This window comes from Leopardus geoffroyi, chromosome C3 (assembly GCF_018350155.1).
Source record: "Leopardus geoffroyi isolate Oge1 chromosome C3, O.geoffroyi_Oge1_pat1.0, whole genome shotgun sequence".
In the NCBI taxonomy this organism is placed as follows: Eukaryota; Metazoa; Chordata; class Mammalia; order Carnivora; family Felidae; genus Leopardus; species Leopardus geoffroyi.
The window spans coordinates 63,305,623-63,323,151 of NC_059338.1; the positions used below are offsets into that span (position 1 = coordinate 63,305,623).

The 17,529-nt window shown below is 41.0% G+C and overlaps 1 protein-coding gene across 3 annotated transcripts in view; it reads right to left on the reverse strand.

Annotated features, from left to right (window-relative positions):
• The window catches only part of AKT3 (AKT serine/threonine kinase 3), a 308,341-nt gene that overhangs the window by 173,253 nt on the left and 117,559 nt on the right, over nucleotides 1-17,529 (reverse strand). The window lies entirely within an intron of this gene.

Sequence of the window (17,529 nt, forward strand, 5' to 3'; positions counted from 1 at the left end):
GGTGAACAGAGCTTAAAAACCATTCACACACTCACACACATTAATAACCGTGAGAACACGTGCTACAATACCAAGCACATGATTGTCAAGAAATGCGCTTTATCAAATTTTAACATAAACTATCACCTCTCTTCCAAAAAGTACGTTTTTAGCAACCAGATCACAAGTTGCTTACCTAATATGGGACTCTTCTTAATTTTAAGAAACAGGTGTTCCGTGATACCATGAGATGGAAGGCTATCTTGTCTCAAAACTGTCCCCTCTCTAAGGGGTATTTCTACCTGGTTCTTCAATATCAAATGTTTAATCACAGTACTGCAAACAACTGAAAACAGCCCAACTTTCCCTACAAATCAGCCTCTTCTCTTGATCCCTGTTACCCAAGCTCAAACACCTGGCTGTTGCCTCCCCTTCGGCTCGGTCAGTATTGCCTTCCCCAGTCTCCTATTAGCCTAGCCTGAATGTGGCCCTTGCACCCTGCCTTTCTGCTGCTGTGCCGTGACCACCCCGCTTCCTACTCACCCCCTTCCATCCTGATGCGTCTACCACCTCCAGATTAATCCCATGCCTGGGTGTACCACTTTGATTGCATCACCTGTCTGCTCAAAAATATTCTGACTCCCTACTGTTTAATCAAGTTTCTTAACAGAAAATGTAAGCCCTTCCATAATCTCACCCCAACATACATTTCAGATATGCAGTGTGCCTCTGAATCAGCGATTCTCAAGGTCCTTCCCTCACACCTCTTTATACTATTAACTGTTACTGAGAACTCCCACAAGCCCATTAATGTAGATCACGTCTAGTTTATTGTATTAGGAACTGAAAAGAAATTTAAAATTCTTCTGTCACTTCAAGAATAACAATAAACTCATTACATGTAACATAGCTAATATATTTTTATGAAAATTATATTTTCTAAAACAAAAAAAATCAGCAAGAGAGAACTGCTTTACAGTTTTAACAATCTCTCTGATGTTTGGCTTCATAGAAGACAGCCAGGTGCTCGTTATCTGCTTCTGTATTCAATCTATTGTAGTATGTTTGTTTTGGTTTAAAACATAGGAAAGCAATCTGGTTCAAACAGATATGAAGCTGGAAAAGGGAAGAGCATTCTGACAGTTACGGTGATCTTTCTTTGATACTACATCAGCATTTGACAAGTGGTAGTTTTATGACACCATATCCATGAACTTCCTACACCGGGTTGTGGGAAAATCCACCGGTCAAATGAATCTTTTACATATGCATGGTTTTGTAACATCATACAGTGGGCATTTAGAAAACACTGGTCTGCTGAGTTATACTGACCTTCCCACTACTGACACACCGTATTACGCAAGTATCATCAGAAAAGTAAGCACCGGGAAGCCATCAAGCTCACGATGGCAGATATGTTCAAATTTTTGCTTGAAAACTTGATCTTCCCCATTGGTGGTTAAGGGCTGTCAGTCCTCTTCCTTGCAGTGATGGTTTCCGGGTCAGTGCTAGCCTAGGGCTGCTACTTGACAGAGCTTAATAGTGATTTACCAAATGAATGAATGAATGAATGATACGTATACAAATATCCCAGCACATAAAAGGAACTTAAAGGGCAAGAAAAAGAAAACCTGATTCCCCTCCTCACTTTGTTTTACTGAAAAAATATGGCCCAAATATTGATACACACATGCCAAATTTATAAAACCAGAATGTTAATAAACCCACAGTTCCCATCAAAAAAGATGAAGGAAGTTCCTTTCTTGACTGTCCGTATTATTTTATTTTTCTATTTTTATCTATGGATTCCTACATATAACTTAAAATCATTAGATATTACTTCTCTAATTAGTGATGGAGTATTTAGATTTCAAATGCTACTGTAAAGGAACAGATTCATATCGGTATAAGATGCTGTAAGTCTACCAGGCTAAAAAATGAGCAATAGTTTAATAATTACACCAAAGGTAAAACAAAACAAATTCATTTTAAATATTTTAATTTTTTTGAATGTTTATATTTATTTTTGAGACAGAGAGAGAGCGTGAGCAGGGGAGGGGCAGAGAGAGGGAGAGACACAGAATCTGAAGCAGGCTCCAGGCTCTGAGCTGTCAGCATAGAGCCCGATGCAGGGCTTGCCAACCATGAGATCATGACAGGAGCCAAAGTTGGACACTCAACAGACTGAGCCACCCAGGCGCCCCATCATTTTAAATATTTTAAAGAAGAAATAATGGGATAGCACTATTTCTTTTTTTTTTTTTTTAATTTTTTTTTTTTTTTAATGTTTTATTCATTTTTGAGACAGAGAGAGACAGAGCATGAACGGGGGAGGGGCAGAGAGAGAGGGAGATACAGAATTGGAAGCAGGCTCCAGGCTCTGAGCCATCAGCCCAGAGCCCGACGCGGGGCTCGAACTCACTGACCGCGAGATCGTGACCTGGCTGAAGTCGGACGCTTAACCGACTGCGCCACCCAGGCGCCCCGCACTATTTCTTATTTTATGAAAGCACTGAAAACACTTATTCCAGAAATATGAAATTAAAAGAAATAAACATCAAATTTTCATCTCTAAGAATAATTTCCTATCAGCCACTAAGTATTTACATGCTCATATGCGAGACACGAGCTACCACCACATAAATCTTCTTTTTTCTTAAGCAAGTCTTAGGAAATTTCAAATATTTCATATGGTCTACAAGCAGGACTTCTGGTTGCCAAAAAGCTCTCTTAAAAATAAATCTATTGTGCACCCATGACACAGAAAGACTACACCAAGACACTGCAGTAGTCATTCACACAGGATTAAAAGTCAAAATTTACCTTCTTGACAAAATAGAAATAAGTATTATTTCTCACAAATTTTGGTTAATAATGAGTTGATTCAGTTAAATTGGTCAACAATTATACGATCACATGAAGCTCACAGTGGATCTCAAACTTTCAATGAACACTCTTGATATTTGACTCTTGTTTATAATATGAATAAACTTCCTGAGAAGATGTTTAGAGTACACTTATTTATTTGTTCTGTATGCTGGAGACAGTCGTGGACAAATAAAAAAGACAAGGATTTTGACTCTTGGAGTTTATACTCCTGACCACATGGGATTTCAGGCACCCCTAAAACTCGGAGAAGCCTTCTGAATACTTCCTGAAAGCAGATCCTTTCGTTTACAGGTTCCCATTGACATTCTCAAGTCAAGTTCATACAACAGCATGATGTGCTGGCCTAATTAAATATTTATTTTCTAGTTCCAAAAGTGGAACTGAGAAGAGATTCGTTTTCTGCCAAAGAAATGGGCCTTACCGGGGACACAAATTCACAAGGAGGGAATAAAGCAAAAAAGCAAGCTTTACTGCCACCAACCCAGGCCCAGAACAAAAGAAGAAGATTCCTAGCTCAAGAGATAGAAAAGGTCATAGCTTTTCCCGATACCACGGCAGGAAACTGCGCACACTGGTGGAAAAGGAGAACTGTTCCTGCAGCCTGGGGCTTCCCAAGAAAATCGGACCTTGTCCCACCGGTCATGAAAAAGGACCTGAACACTCTCCTCACTGAGAGTCTGGATAAGGCACACACTCTCAGGCTGCTCTAAAAATATGGCCAAAAGTCCTCACTTTTATGGGGCTAAGTGCCCGGAACAAAGGTACCCTCTCTGCCTCCAATCCTTTTAAGCCAGACTGCTAAAAGTCAACCACAGCTTGCATTTTAAACATGGCATTTACACCTAAATTTATACGTATTATATGTATTAAAACCAAGTTGTATCATACTTTTATATTTATAGCCCATAGGCTTCAACTATCTAAGACACAGCTTTGTTGTAATGGGGAGAAAGTCTTGTTTAAAAAAGCAGCAGCATTTATGGGGCTCCTATTCAAAGCTTACGGCGCGTTGTCATGATCAATCCTCAGCAAGCATCGAGGCCACACCCTCGATGTTGGATAGGTATTTCCAACACCACCTCTTCCCAGCTTTCAATCTACCTTAGTTAAGGGCCCTTTCAATTAGTTCTCACACTGCTTGGCTGGAGGCTTTATGTATTTTGAAGTCTGCTGGTTCCAATATCAAAACACATATATTTCCCAATGAGGATCCTGAGATTTTGGCCTCTGTAGTGAGCTGAATGGTGACCCTCAAAAGAGATGGACACACCCTAATCTCAGGGACCTGGGAAAATTACCTACTATGGCAAAAGAGGTGATTAAGTTAAGGGTTTTGAGAAGAGGAGCTTATGCTGGATTATCTGGGTGAGCCCTAAATCCAATCACAAGCATCTCGGAAGCAGGTGTAAAATGTGAGGCAGGGGGGCTCTGACATCGAGGAGAAGGCCATGTGACTTGATGCTGCACCACAAGCCAAGGACTGCCTGGGGACACCAGATGCTGGAAAAGCAAGGAATGGATTCTCCTGTGAAGCCTCTGGAGGGAGTATGACCCTGCCTGACACCTTGACCTCGAACTTCCAGGGTCTAGAACTACGAGACGATAAATGTCTTTTGTTTTGAAGCACCCAATTTGTTGTAGTTTGTTACAGTGGCCCTAGAAAGCTTAATGCAGTTTCTTAGCACCACAACCGAAGGCTTTTTTACAGAACCAAAAAAAGATGCCTACTGATTTGTTAAGTTCTTGGCATCAGTGGTAGAGAGACACATAGTTAATACCTTCTGAGCACAAAGGGAGAAATGCACCTCACTCTTATAAACAGGAGAGAGTCCTATTTAGGAAATGCGGGGTTGGAGGAGGCTGTTCACTAGAGTTCACAGTTTTCTTGGTTACAATCACTTCAGATTCTGGACTTCTGCCAACTTTCTTACATTATTTAATAATTTATTTCCTGTAATCTCTTCAAACACAAAAAAATCTCAGTGTTTCTGAGCGCGTGTGGCCATACAGAACATTCTTGATTTCCCCACCAAGTACAAATAATATTTTGGCTCTCAGTCTTGATCTTTAATAACAACCTCAGATGGGAGATGGTGGGAGTTTAAATCCATGCTAACTCTCCACCTACAATATTCTGAATGAGTACCCCCGTGGGTCATCTTTATTAGGAGATGCGTTCAGCTCAGGGCTGTCCAACCAAGTTGACGGTGTTCACGTCCTACCTGATCTCAAATCACATTTGTATTTAATAATCTTCAATTTACATTCATCTTTGCACAGTACAGATTATTTCATCAGCACTTTGCTGAGAATCACCTTTGCACTTTTAAAGCTGATATCATCAAAAAGTGCAGAGTAGGAGCTAGGAACGTATGTCTAAGGACTAAAAGCAGACTGATTAAAACGTTCAAATGGTCTTACATCTAGAACTAGGAAATGCTGAGATTTGTTCAGACATACGAACGGAAAAAAGCTGGTATCCTCACAAATGAATCATGTTGACGAGTATTTGCTTCATTCGTTCATTCATTTTTAAGGCTAGGTTGTGTTCCAGAACCTGGTCCTGACCCTAACTCGAGAAGAACTGGCCGAGAACAGCTCAGGAACGCTCATTCATCCACTGGAGGCCCAGCCAACTGTCCTGGGCTATGCTGAAAACAGTCAGGTGAAGTCACGAAGATGTTACTGAAATACATATAGAGACAATCCGATTGAGAAGCAATTGGTACAACTATAGCACTGTTTGTCATGAATCCCATACACATGATCATTTAGAATTTAGATGATACAATTAAGCAGCAGCTTTAAAATAAGCTACTTTCCTTGGACAAAATATGAAGAAAACAAAAGAGCCGGTTATCAATAATTGTACTGCAGACACACTGAAATTCTGATTTCTGTCAGAGACACAGGTGACACGGCTTTTTAAACATGACTAACAGTCACTCATCCGTGCTGTGACACAGGCTTCCGAAGCTAACCGCTCCCTGAGGAAGAGGTGAGGGCATTCTCACGTGCATGGTGGCACCACCGTCTCATCGTAAAGCCAGGAGAACTGTGGGCTCAGCTTTCCTGAGAATATACATATGTATGTATATTCCACTGCCACGTTTAATCACAACACACATCTTCAAGCTATGTTACTATCTGTCTTTGTTGTCTCGGAGAGGAAGAATGAATAGATAAAAGCCACACTGGATGGGTATGTTAATAATTCAGGATTGACGGAGGGGGAGAGCCCACACAAAAAAGAAACTGGCCATATTATCACCGTGATAAGGCACGTGGGTCCCCTTTTCAGAGCAAAAGAAACTCTACTGAAGGCACCTTTGAGGTGACCACAGAGAGTCAAGGTCAATACAGGATCAATACACTTCTCCAGTGAGGCTCAGCTCTTTCCCCACTCTGCCTCACCCTTCAAGGGCTCCAGGTAAGACGAAATCGTGCTGCAGGGCAAGGACTCTGCAGCCTGGCACCTTGGGTCTGAACCTGGCTCCTCTACTTTCCAGCTGCAGGAACTGCTGCTCCCTGCGCCCTGATCTGAAAAATGAGAAGCGTGGTAGCAGCTCCAGGAAGGACACAGTGCGACACTGCTCACCTGAGCACAGCACGGGTCAGGTTCTGTTACTATCAAGTGGAACCAATGCCATTTACCATACCTCTCCAACCTCACATTCCATACTCCACTCATCCGTACTGTGCTTACTCGACAAGATTGACACAGATGAGGCAACAGGCAAAACCTGTGGTAAATGTACTCTCTCACCCCAAAATAACATCTCTTTAACTAGCGGCAGGTATATAAAACTTGAATCCTACCTAAAGAAATGAAAAGGCTATCCCACATCAAAACACGGCATTGATTTAATACTTCTTCTTTCTTGAGGATATCAGAGGAACTAGTCTTCCCAAAAACAGAGCTAAAATTTTAGGTATCTTTTAGATATCTCTGAATTACTTTTTTAATTTATTTATTCTTGAGAGAGAGAGAAAGCACACATGAGCACAAGTGGGGAGGGGCAGAGACACGGGGAGACAGTGAATCTGAAGCAGGCTCCAGGCTGTGAGCTGTCAGCATGGAGCCTGATGCAGGGCTCAAACTTATGAGCTGTGAGATCATAACCTGAGCCAAAGTCAGATGCTTAACCCACTGAGCTACCCAGGCGCCCCCTCTGAATTATTTTTATTAAGTGATATACACAGGGTACTGTCCCATGAAAATAAAATAATTTTAAATTTCCAAAGAAGAGCTTTTAAGCCAAAAATATGGCAGCTTTCAAACTGAACTTATAGGACTTTAAGAAATCATTAGTCTTGGGGCGCCTGGGTGGCGCAGTCGGTTAAGCGTCCCAGGTCACGATCTCGCGGTCTTCACCCAGGTCACGATCTCGCGGTCCGTGAGTTCGAGCCCCGCGTCGGGCTCTGGGCTGATGGCTCAGAGCCTGGAGCCTGTTTCCGATTCTGTGTCTCCCTCTCTCTCTGCCCCTCCCCCGTTCATGCTCTGTCTCTCTCTGTCCCAAAAATAAATAAACGTTGAAAAAAAAATTAAAAAAAAAAAAAAAAAAAAAAAAAGAAATCATTAGTCTTAAATAAAAGTCTTCATGGGACAATTTCTACCTAAGACAAGAAAGAGGTTTCATGTTGATATCAGTAAAAAATCTATTAATTTTGAGGTTCACAGTATAGTTAAGTATTTAGTTGCTTACTGACTGACATCAACCAAATTAATACATATGCATTACCTAAAAGAAATATAGCAGAATCCTTTTCCACTAATAGATTTCCATAAAGAAATATTAGGACCACAAATAAATAAATACTAAATATATAATTCACAACCATGCACCATGTCTTAAAGATCTTAAAGCCAAATACAGTTACTGCAGAAACGCAGGATGATAAACATAACAAAACATTTGCCATCTCTGAAAGAGTCTGTTACATTTTTCTAGAGTGGATTGCGAGTATTCTGTTCCAATCAGTTCTAAGTAAAAGCCCTAAGAATGCCTCTCAGGGAATAAAAGAAGTAGAGTTTCTCAATGAAATTATCATCATTCTCTTTTACAAATGTCTTGAAAATAATCTTAAGGAATTATTTTTATATTATCTACACTGCAATGAGCTAGCATAGTAACAATTTTTCAACTGCATGGGGACAACCTGGTAACTTTTTTTTAAAAAATGAAAGTACTTTTGCATATGCTAAGAGCTTACTAAATATATCTTGATTGGGGTTTTCAGCTTCTACAAACCCCAATGTTTGGGTTATCACGCCCCTTTTATCAAGACCTTTCAAACACAGTCTTTCCTTGCCCTTGGGCAAAATTCCAAGCGTTACTTTCTGTGGTGTCCTCTGTGAGATCTCCTGGACCCTCATCAAGCAGCTCTGGCTGTGTTCTGATGGTCTCCCAGGACTGGGTGGGGTCTACTAAACATGCCAGAAGCACCCCAGCTCCTTCATTTTCAGGTAACGCTCACAGCTCAAAGAACAAGGTTCTTGAAACACGGTTATTTAGAACCGGAGATAATGGCTTCTAATCGATTCATTCATTCAGAAGTCCGGAATGGGTCTCAAAATACGCAGGAGCAGGGCGCCTGGGTGGCGCAGTCGGTTAAGCGTCCGACTTCAGCCAGGTCACGATCTCGCGCTCCGTGAGTTCGAGCCCCGCGTCGGGCTCTGGCCTGATGGCTCAGAGCCTGGAGCCTGTTTCCGATTCTGTGTCTCCCTCTCTCTCTGCCCCTCCCCTGTTCATGCTCTGTCTCTCTCTGTCCCAAAAATAAATAAACGTTGGAAAAAAAAAAAAATACGCAGGAGCTCCGTGAGTACAGAACGAGTGAGACGGGTACAGCACCTGCCCGCAGGGAGCTTTAACTACAGTAGGGCAGCTGGGAGAAGAGAGAACTGGAGAAAAGTGGACGACCGAGCAATAAAATTCAAAGTGAAAAATCCTCCCGCTTCTCTTCGTCGTTTTTAGCGATCTGGAAAGTCATGGAGGGTGGCAACATCTCCCATGCCTGGCCTCTCCAAACAGCACCCTGTGTGCCTGGTGATGGTGGTTCTCGGTGACGCCGTCTGACGCATCACCGTGGGGAGCGGGGCTGGAAGCAGTATCAGCAGAGGATCCTTCCGCATTGCATGGAGACCTGGTTTGCTGCTGTATGGGTTCCAAGACAAGGCACCGCACCCACTCCTCTCTGAAGCCTCATGACAACACTGGCAGAGGCATAGGAATGGTTCACGATGCTGCTTTCACCCAGCAGGACATGTGACAGACACACCTGAGCTTTCACGTGTCGAGACCGTGCCCGTGCGGTCTATTTCTCTCATGGCTTTCTGCATCATATTGGTGAATGAGGTCATACTGCAAAACACTCAGACGTTTATGATGATCTCACGCTGGCTGTCTGGCTGTCACACAAGGTCACTGCGAGATTTGTCAGCTCTTGTCCTGGTCAATGTTACCACCGCAACTGACCAGATGGAAGGTGTTTACAATTTTGGTGATTTCTGCGTTGTGCTTCCAAGATGCCTTAAAAGCTTTCCAGATGTACCCACATTCCTCTGCTTTACCACATATGCTCCTTCGTGATTATTTTGAAAAGTATATTATAGTCAAGAAATTTTGCTTCCACTGCATAATGCATGAACTTGTCATTTTTATATTAGGTATGGTTTTCACATCTACTTCCTAAAGAAGGCTGGGTTCCATGTTTTGCTTTGAAGCTGAAGCAATGATAAGAAAAGTACTGCACTGAATACCACAAGATGTTACAATGCAAACGTCTCTAAGGTCCGCCAGTACTTTATCTGCTTTATCTTCTGTTATCCAGAAAACTGCACAATGACCATCTATCGTTAAGCATTATGGTATTTGTTTCAAGGTATTCTGTAAATTAGTTCATCAAACCCCGGTTCCCTCCTAGTATTTTTAGACAACATTATACTTTAAACCAAAAATGTGACACTAATTACTCTTTGAAACATAAGAACATCTTACTAGAATTATAGCAGTAAGTTTTACTTTGAGAGAAAAGCAAGGTGAATGGAGAGAGAGAGAAGGAAAGACAAAGAGAGAGAGCAAAACATCCACACAAACTAGCCAACAGAAAAATAGCATCTTGGCAATTTAATGAAGAATAAACCATGAGATTAGTTTACATAGCAGTAGATATGTTGTGGAGAATTACTCAATCTGCACTCAGCTTCCTGCTGGGTTCAATGTGAGCTAAATTATTATTTTGCCTACATTTACACCCTTGTAGATTGTGAAGGCAGAGCTTTCTTCTTAATCTGCTTTCTGCATGACAGCAAAAAGTCTCCGACTCCACACACTGTGTCAAACACACGGTCATTCCTGGACTATTTTAACAAAGTATCTGGGGCCACAGAACTTTAAGCAGTTTGGAAGAAATGGACGTTTTCAAAGACAAAAATTGTACAGCTTCTTTACTATAAATATTTTCCATCTCGACACAGGATATTCTCTAAGTGTTTAAATTAGCGTAACATCCTACATTGCATATACAGCAAAGAGCCTTAGTAAATATCAAATATGGAGGCAGCAAGTCCATAACACAAACCTACTCACCATGTATCTCCAGCACCTACCCCAGAGCGGGCTGGCGTTTATCATTAATTGAACAGATAAACGTACCACTGTGTGAAGTATACTCATGTCAGAAAGCTCTCACACAGAAATCTCACTCGAACACAACCTATACGGGGTTAGAACACATCTGATGGAGAACAAACACAACCATCAGTGCCTCCCCAGGGCAGTGGTCGGGAGTTGACAGGAGTGCCTGCTCACGGGGAAGAGGCCGTGTCCTCTGGAAAAACCCTCAGGTAATTCAACCCTCCCAGCCCGATATTCAGATCGCTGCCTTAGCAAAAAAACCCCAACACAACAGAATAGGGCTTTATCTTAGACTGTCACCCACGGAGTATCTCCTACAGTAAATTTCCAGTGCACAAGACCCCAAAACGACACTGAGTCGAACCACAAACTCACTCTACGGCTGAATCCATGGCCTTCCTAAGCCCTCTCTCCTCCCCTTCATTCTTCCTAGGCAGCATCCTGCCCGAGACTTGCCTCTCGGCACCTAAGGGGTGAACAGAAGTGCTGAAAGCCAGGATGAAAAGGACATTTAAGTGCACAGGTCCACGCACTGTTCTTGGGCTTCACCCACGAGACCTGCCCCCCCCCCACCCCCCTGCCGCAACACGGAGAGACAGGTGCCAGGGTGTCCTCACTTTGCCCAGCGGGGCTGAGGCTCTGAGACACTGCTAACAAGTAAAGGCCAAAGCTGTGATCTGAACAAAGATCTAGTGAAGTAAACACAATCCCACTCTGCCAGGCTGCTCAAGCTCTCAGAAGTGGGGAGCCCAGGGTTCAAAGGCCAACTCTGCCACTAACTCGCTGTGTGCCACCACACATACTGCTTAATTTCTCTGTGCCTCAGCTTCTTCTTCTGGAAAATGGGGACAACAGTTTGGAGGAAATAAATGAATACTTATGAAGTACACAGAACAACCTCTGGCTCATACACATTACCCAGCATTTGTCAAATGAATAAAGTATGGTTTACATCTTAGAGTATAGCTAAACAAACAAACAAAAAAAGATGTAGCGAGTGCCTAATACATATAGCATATTAAACTCCACAGAAGTGGAGTATTTAAAATAAAGTGTAATCTGTTCAGATCATTTGGCCGGCCTATCACTGTTGCACGTTTGTGGAGCAAAGGAGGTGCTGGTTTTTTGCGGATAAATTTCAATTTGTTACTCACTTTGCTTGTATCCTAGTTTCATCCCCCACTATTACTGACAACGATGAATTACATATCATTTATGCTCCCCCAATCGAAATCTTCTGCTAAAAACAGATAATGCTGTCACAGAAACAGTCTTTCTTGATTCACTATCAAGTTACTCTGTGGGGAAAAAAATCAAGCACGCCACGGGATTTACTACCAAACATCTCAATGTTTCTTTCAAAGTATCTCATAAAAACGTTACCACATACAAAACGCAAGGGTGCACAACTCATTACTTTGAAACCAGGGCTTTCTCACTCTTCTTTTTTTATTGTGCAAGATAATTATCACTGGAGCTCAAACATTCTGAATTTAGATCTCTGTTAAACCATACATTAATGTTACACTTTTATAAACACTTAGGAAGAATACTGTATTTCAACTTCTAGTATATTTTATATTTGCATCCAACAATTACATATCCAGTGAAGTCAATTATTCTTGACTTTATACTGTATTTTAAGATGTGATTATGCTTAAGTCGATAAAACTGTAGGGAATATGTTTCCATTTCAATGAATGTGGCTATGTATTCAAAGTGTGGTTCAAATGATTTCGAATACCAGAATATTTGTGATCAAAAGAGACGAAAAGCAAAAGACACCCAAGTAAAATCATCTTAACCTTCCCATGTTAATTCTCTTATCATTTTTGTAAACGGACCTAATTTAGCAATTTGTGGCCAGTCGTCTGCTATCACTTTCTTAGGCAAGAACTGAGTGTGCTTAAGGGGCTCAGCACACTTAGCGCAGAGAAAGCGAACATTTCAAAAGAACAGGACACATCAAACACTATTCAATTATTCTAATAAGTCCATTTCTCCTCCCCAAGGCAAGCTTATCGATCAGACAAACAGCTGAAAAGCTGCCTCTCAATGTTAAAAATGAATTTACTTACCTTGGCCCTCTGAGGGCAGTATTACCTAACACACAGACAGGAAATTTGCTAAAACAATCTACCTACCGTTCCAACAACAAATAATCTGTAAAAAAAAAAAAAAAAAAAAAAAAAACCAAAAAACCTTAAATGGGTATATTTCTCATTATACACAAGTATTTCTTTCCTCATCATTACCTACACCTCTACAAGCATAATAAAGCCTGTTTTCAAGTGTTTCCTGAAAGTTTGAAAGGAAAGATTTTCTGAAAATCAAGGCATCACAAAGGAAAACGACTTGGAGCATCAGTCATGAAAGTCATTCAAAATCCACTGAAATGAAAAATTACAAAAGTGATTCCCCATTGCATAAATATTAAGTTATATTACGTTTCTATCATAATGGCCTCTGTAGAATAATTTGTTACTTAAAAACTGCAGGACACCAGAACATAAAACCTTCCAATAAAGATAAACTAATTCAACGAGATTAACACTCAGCCCCAAGGTAGGTGATCGGGTGTCTTCTTACAAGCAGCCACCAACCAATAGGCCCATTTATTACAACCCCCTCGCTTACTAATAAAATAGAAGACAAGTGACAAATCGGTACTGTAGGGTCAAAGCGCCAACCTAATTTTCATGCTGATTCTCGAAGTGTAAAACTCTTCCCATAGCTTAAGGATTATCAGTTCACTTTCCAGAACCTAATGCAATGTGTACTGGGTGTTCTATTCTTTTCTTCTCAGAAAGCACCGATGTCACACAAAGTAGGAGAGAAGTTTTCTGGCCTTCACTGGTCTGAAATACAAAACATGGAGTAACTAGCCCTATATGATACAGTCGTGGCAAACTTTGAATTGAGGGGTATAAAATGTGCTGATCTTCATGTCGGAGTCTTACTGTGCAACTGCACCCCACCAACTCCTCCCTGCCCCCCATGGCCCCATAGAACCCAGCCTAAACCAGAGAGCTTTCTTACAGTGAGTGTCCTTGTGTACTGAGGGAGAGAAAAACTATTACAAGCAGGTTAAGTAACAAATTTTACTTTTACACGGTAAGATCTGCTGACGTGTGGTTTTCATATCGTGGAAATACACTTTTGTGTAGAATGTGTATTTACTTTTAAGAAAAGCCCTTGCTTTCCCTAAGTTAAGGGTAATTCTCTACTCAGGAACTATACCATCACCTGGCACGACTCTGAGTAAACGAGGTTCTTAAAATATGTGCTACTGGAATTAAACAGTTTTCTTCTTTTGAAATTATACTACCCTATGGACATGTGAAGGTCAAAGAAAAAAATTCCTAAATCCCAAATCCTATGTTACTTTGTTGGTACTTTAAAAAGTACCAACAGTTATCATAAGAGTCAGTTGAACATAATATAATAAATGCAGAGAAGGGACAGAAGGTCATTTCATAAAATTCTTTTCTATAATAAATATACATACTTAAGTTTAAATATCTCTTCAGAAAGATGCCAGGAAACACCAGCTGCTGTTCTATGTGCTTTCACTTAAAAGTATAAAATTATGAACTTTTGATGCTGTGTTCTAGTCTCAAGCAAATAAATGACTTGCCCAGCCAAAAAATTACACAAACTTCACGCTTTATGCCTCTCTGCCTTTGTATCTTAATCATCTTCTGTTCTAAAAAGTGCTACCAAGTTTACCAACATCTTTAATCAGATTTTCTTGAAGCTAAAACACATTAAAAATTTTAAGCCAAAACATTTAGCAAGATGCCTTAAAGAATATGTCACACAGAGAAATACTCTTCTGTTTTCAACATACTGGCCAATATTTTTAAAAATTACTATTCATGCAGGATTTTTCTGAGGCACAGTTCAAATACATCTATATACCATTAAAGCTAGAAATTCCTCAGGGGTTTTTGGATTACCCTGAAAATACACCAAGTACCAATTTCACTCACAATGTCTTCACTGTCGAACATTCTCCTCCTAATCTGTGACGCTACGTTTCGTGGGGACAGTGCCACCTCTTTGGTACTGTAACTTGTTTGTGGGCACATGTGACATTATTTTAAAAAGTTAAATGGTAACACCTATCTGTATATAAACACTGGCATTTATCACCGTGTGCCATTACACAGTAAAGCGTGCTGAGAAGAAGCCAGCGTTGTGTTCTACAGCATTCCGACTGAGGGTTTGTTTTTTCGTATAACCAATTTATCCTTCAAAACCAAAGCAGCAGTGGTCATGCCCAGTCCTATGAACCGCTCACTCTCCCAGGTACAGCATTCCTTGACTCTTCACCCCAAATTAGTGAGTACTATTTAGTAAAGAGGATGCCAGAGAGAAACAGCAAGTTTAAAGGAAAGCCTTAAAGAACCACCTGCACACGTGGGGGGCATCACCACGCTACGCTGATTTTACTGCCCCCGTCGGCCACAGCCCCCCCTCTTTCCCCTCCGGGAAACAGTGCCCCCCCCCTCGCCCCCCAGCCCGCAGCCTCCTCAGTGTCCACGTCTGCAAAATCAGGAGTTGGGACAATCAATGTTTTAAGACTCCGTCAGGAGATAAAAACATTACTTTTAGTGTTGTTTGCTATAATCACAAAATTTAGTAATTATAATGTGTTCTACAATCGAATTTTTAAAAATAATTGTAACCCAATCGAATTTTTAAAAATAATTGTAACCCAGATCCAGCGTAAGTACTGGCCACAGAAGAGCAAAATGTAGTTCTAAAATAATGAGATTAACACTGAATTAAAGGAATAAATACAGTTTTCAGCTATCTCATGCTGAGTTTTTTAAAGTAGAAAAATTATTTTATAAGATACAATATAAAATCATTACTGAATAACTACTCCTACACCCCCCCAACATAGGTTCACTCAAATCACAGTTCTCTTATATTCTCTTTGAACAATCACCTTCCCTGCAGATTTACGAAACGATCGTAAATCACTAAGTAAATGTAAGGTTCTGAGAAAGCGACCTGGCATCTCTAATCTGGCCCCTGGAACTGTGCACGCTCACAGGGCAACACTCACAGCGTTATAAAAGCACGCCCACCAGTGCGGTTACAGACCTGCGGCCCCACAAACGCGTCACACCTACCACAAACACACTACCGCCAGGGGCCAGTCTAAACCTATCGTCATCTCACTGCGTCCTCGCGAGATCTCTGAAGAGCGGTCATTGTTGCCTCCCGTCAGCACGCGAAGAAATTAACACTCAAACAGGTGAGGGCATTTTCGTGAAGTCCCTCATCTAAGCGAAGTGACACTGAAATCTGGTCTGCGTTAAATTCAAAGACGCTCTGCCTTCAATCCCGTGATCACCTATGTATACGTGCCTGTGCCACTCAGATTCCGTAAATGGCTCTGAGAAATGGGAAGTAACAGGACATGACGAACGAAGGCCAGAACCACAAGTTTGCTTTCGCACAAGCTTGCTTTTGTTCAGCCACTCACTGACATCCTGTCACACCACACTCGCTCGGTTTAATAACGCCTCTACCTGCAAAATGTTCCCAAACTTAGCACGGATATCAGCACTGACTAAGGAACTACAGATACTTGTACATAATTCCACATACAAAAATCGGGGCGTATTCGTGGGCTTCTAAGTAAAAGAGAAAACTAAATACACAAGGAGACAAAGACAAGGTCCGGTGTAGTTGATGAGTCTCTAAGCCTTTTCTGCAAATAGAGATTAGAATCAGTTGGAGAGAAACTGACAGTGAGCTAGAAAGTTCTTCTCAATAGACCTGACTTCTATTTCTATATGAAGAGTAGAAAATAACAGATAATCTTCATTTAGTCCTTTCAGAAAGACATTACTGTGGACACAAAGCTCCGTCACTTATGTCTGCCTTTCATCCACACTGGAGGCATTTTTGCTTAATAATTATGCAACAATACCCTAAATGTTTTAGGAAAACATGAGTTTACCAAAAGTCAAAGTAAAAACTCTTTAATTACACCACACACATTTTTTGATAATATAAATCCAAAGAGGAAAAAAAGGGGAAAGAGAAGCCAAGGCTTCCCTTTTCGTGTTCTAGCAATTTCACTTCCATCGTGATTGATTTTAAATTTTACAAAAATTTAAAAAAATAAAATTTTACAAAAATTTGCTATTCTAGAATATAAACACCTTTGAGAAACTGTACTTAACATCACTGTTTCTTCTCAATTATTTAAAGTCAAAGGGACAAAACATATTTAATAACATTCACTCTAAGTGTTATCATAGCATTTAAAAAAAATTACAGATACCAGATCTCCAACACCTAATTGACAAGAACGGATCAGAAGGAAACACACAGCCAAGTCAGTACTCCATGATGAAAATGTGTGCCTATCGTTTACAGAATCAAAGACCCCGGAGAGAAAAAGTATTAATCAGGGAGGCCCGGTTCCCATATAACTTGGCTTCACAACTACTAACATCCAAGTTCAAAGTAGGATGGAATTACTTAGTAAAATAAATTTGGTACTCTCTATCTCACCCCTAGCGGTCGGCTTTAAAACAAATCAATTCAGTCTCAAGTAAGAGTTCACGCTGCCGGTAAACTCTCCGTGTACGTATTGAAAACACGGCAATCTACCTAATTTCCTAACCCAAATCTCCTGTTAGTGGTTCGCAATCCACACCTGATATTAACCAAATCGATTAGCTGGCGTCTCTAGGGGGAAACAAAGTTTGCATTGCCGTTTAGACAAGAAGCTGCTTTCTGCAACTATACGTGAATAAGAGAAGGAAGAGGAAGTATTAAGCCCCTAAACTAATTAACAAAATAAGGGGGAGGGGGGCAGGCAGGAAAACAATGATAATTAGTATGTCCCCTTGGTTAACCAAATCCACACATACATTCATTCTGTATACGCACAAACATCAGCAGCATCATAAACCGTCTCAAGTTCTAGCCATTATTCAGTTCGACATCTGCACATGTTTATGCGTCTCTCCAAACAACCTCTTGAACACCCTGC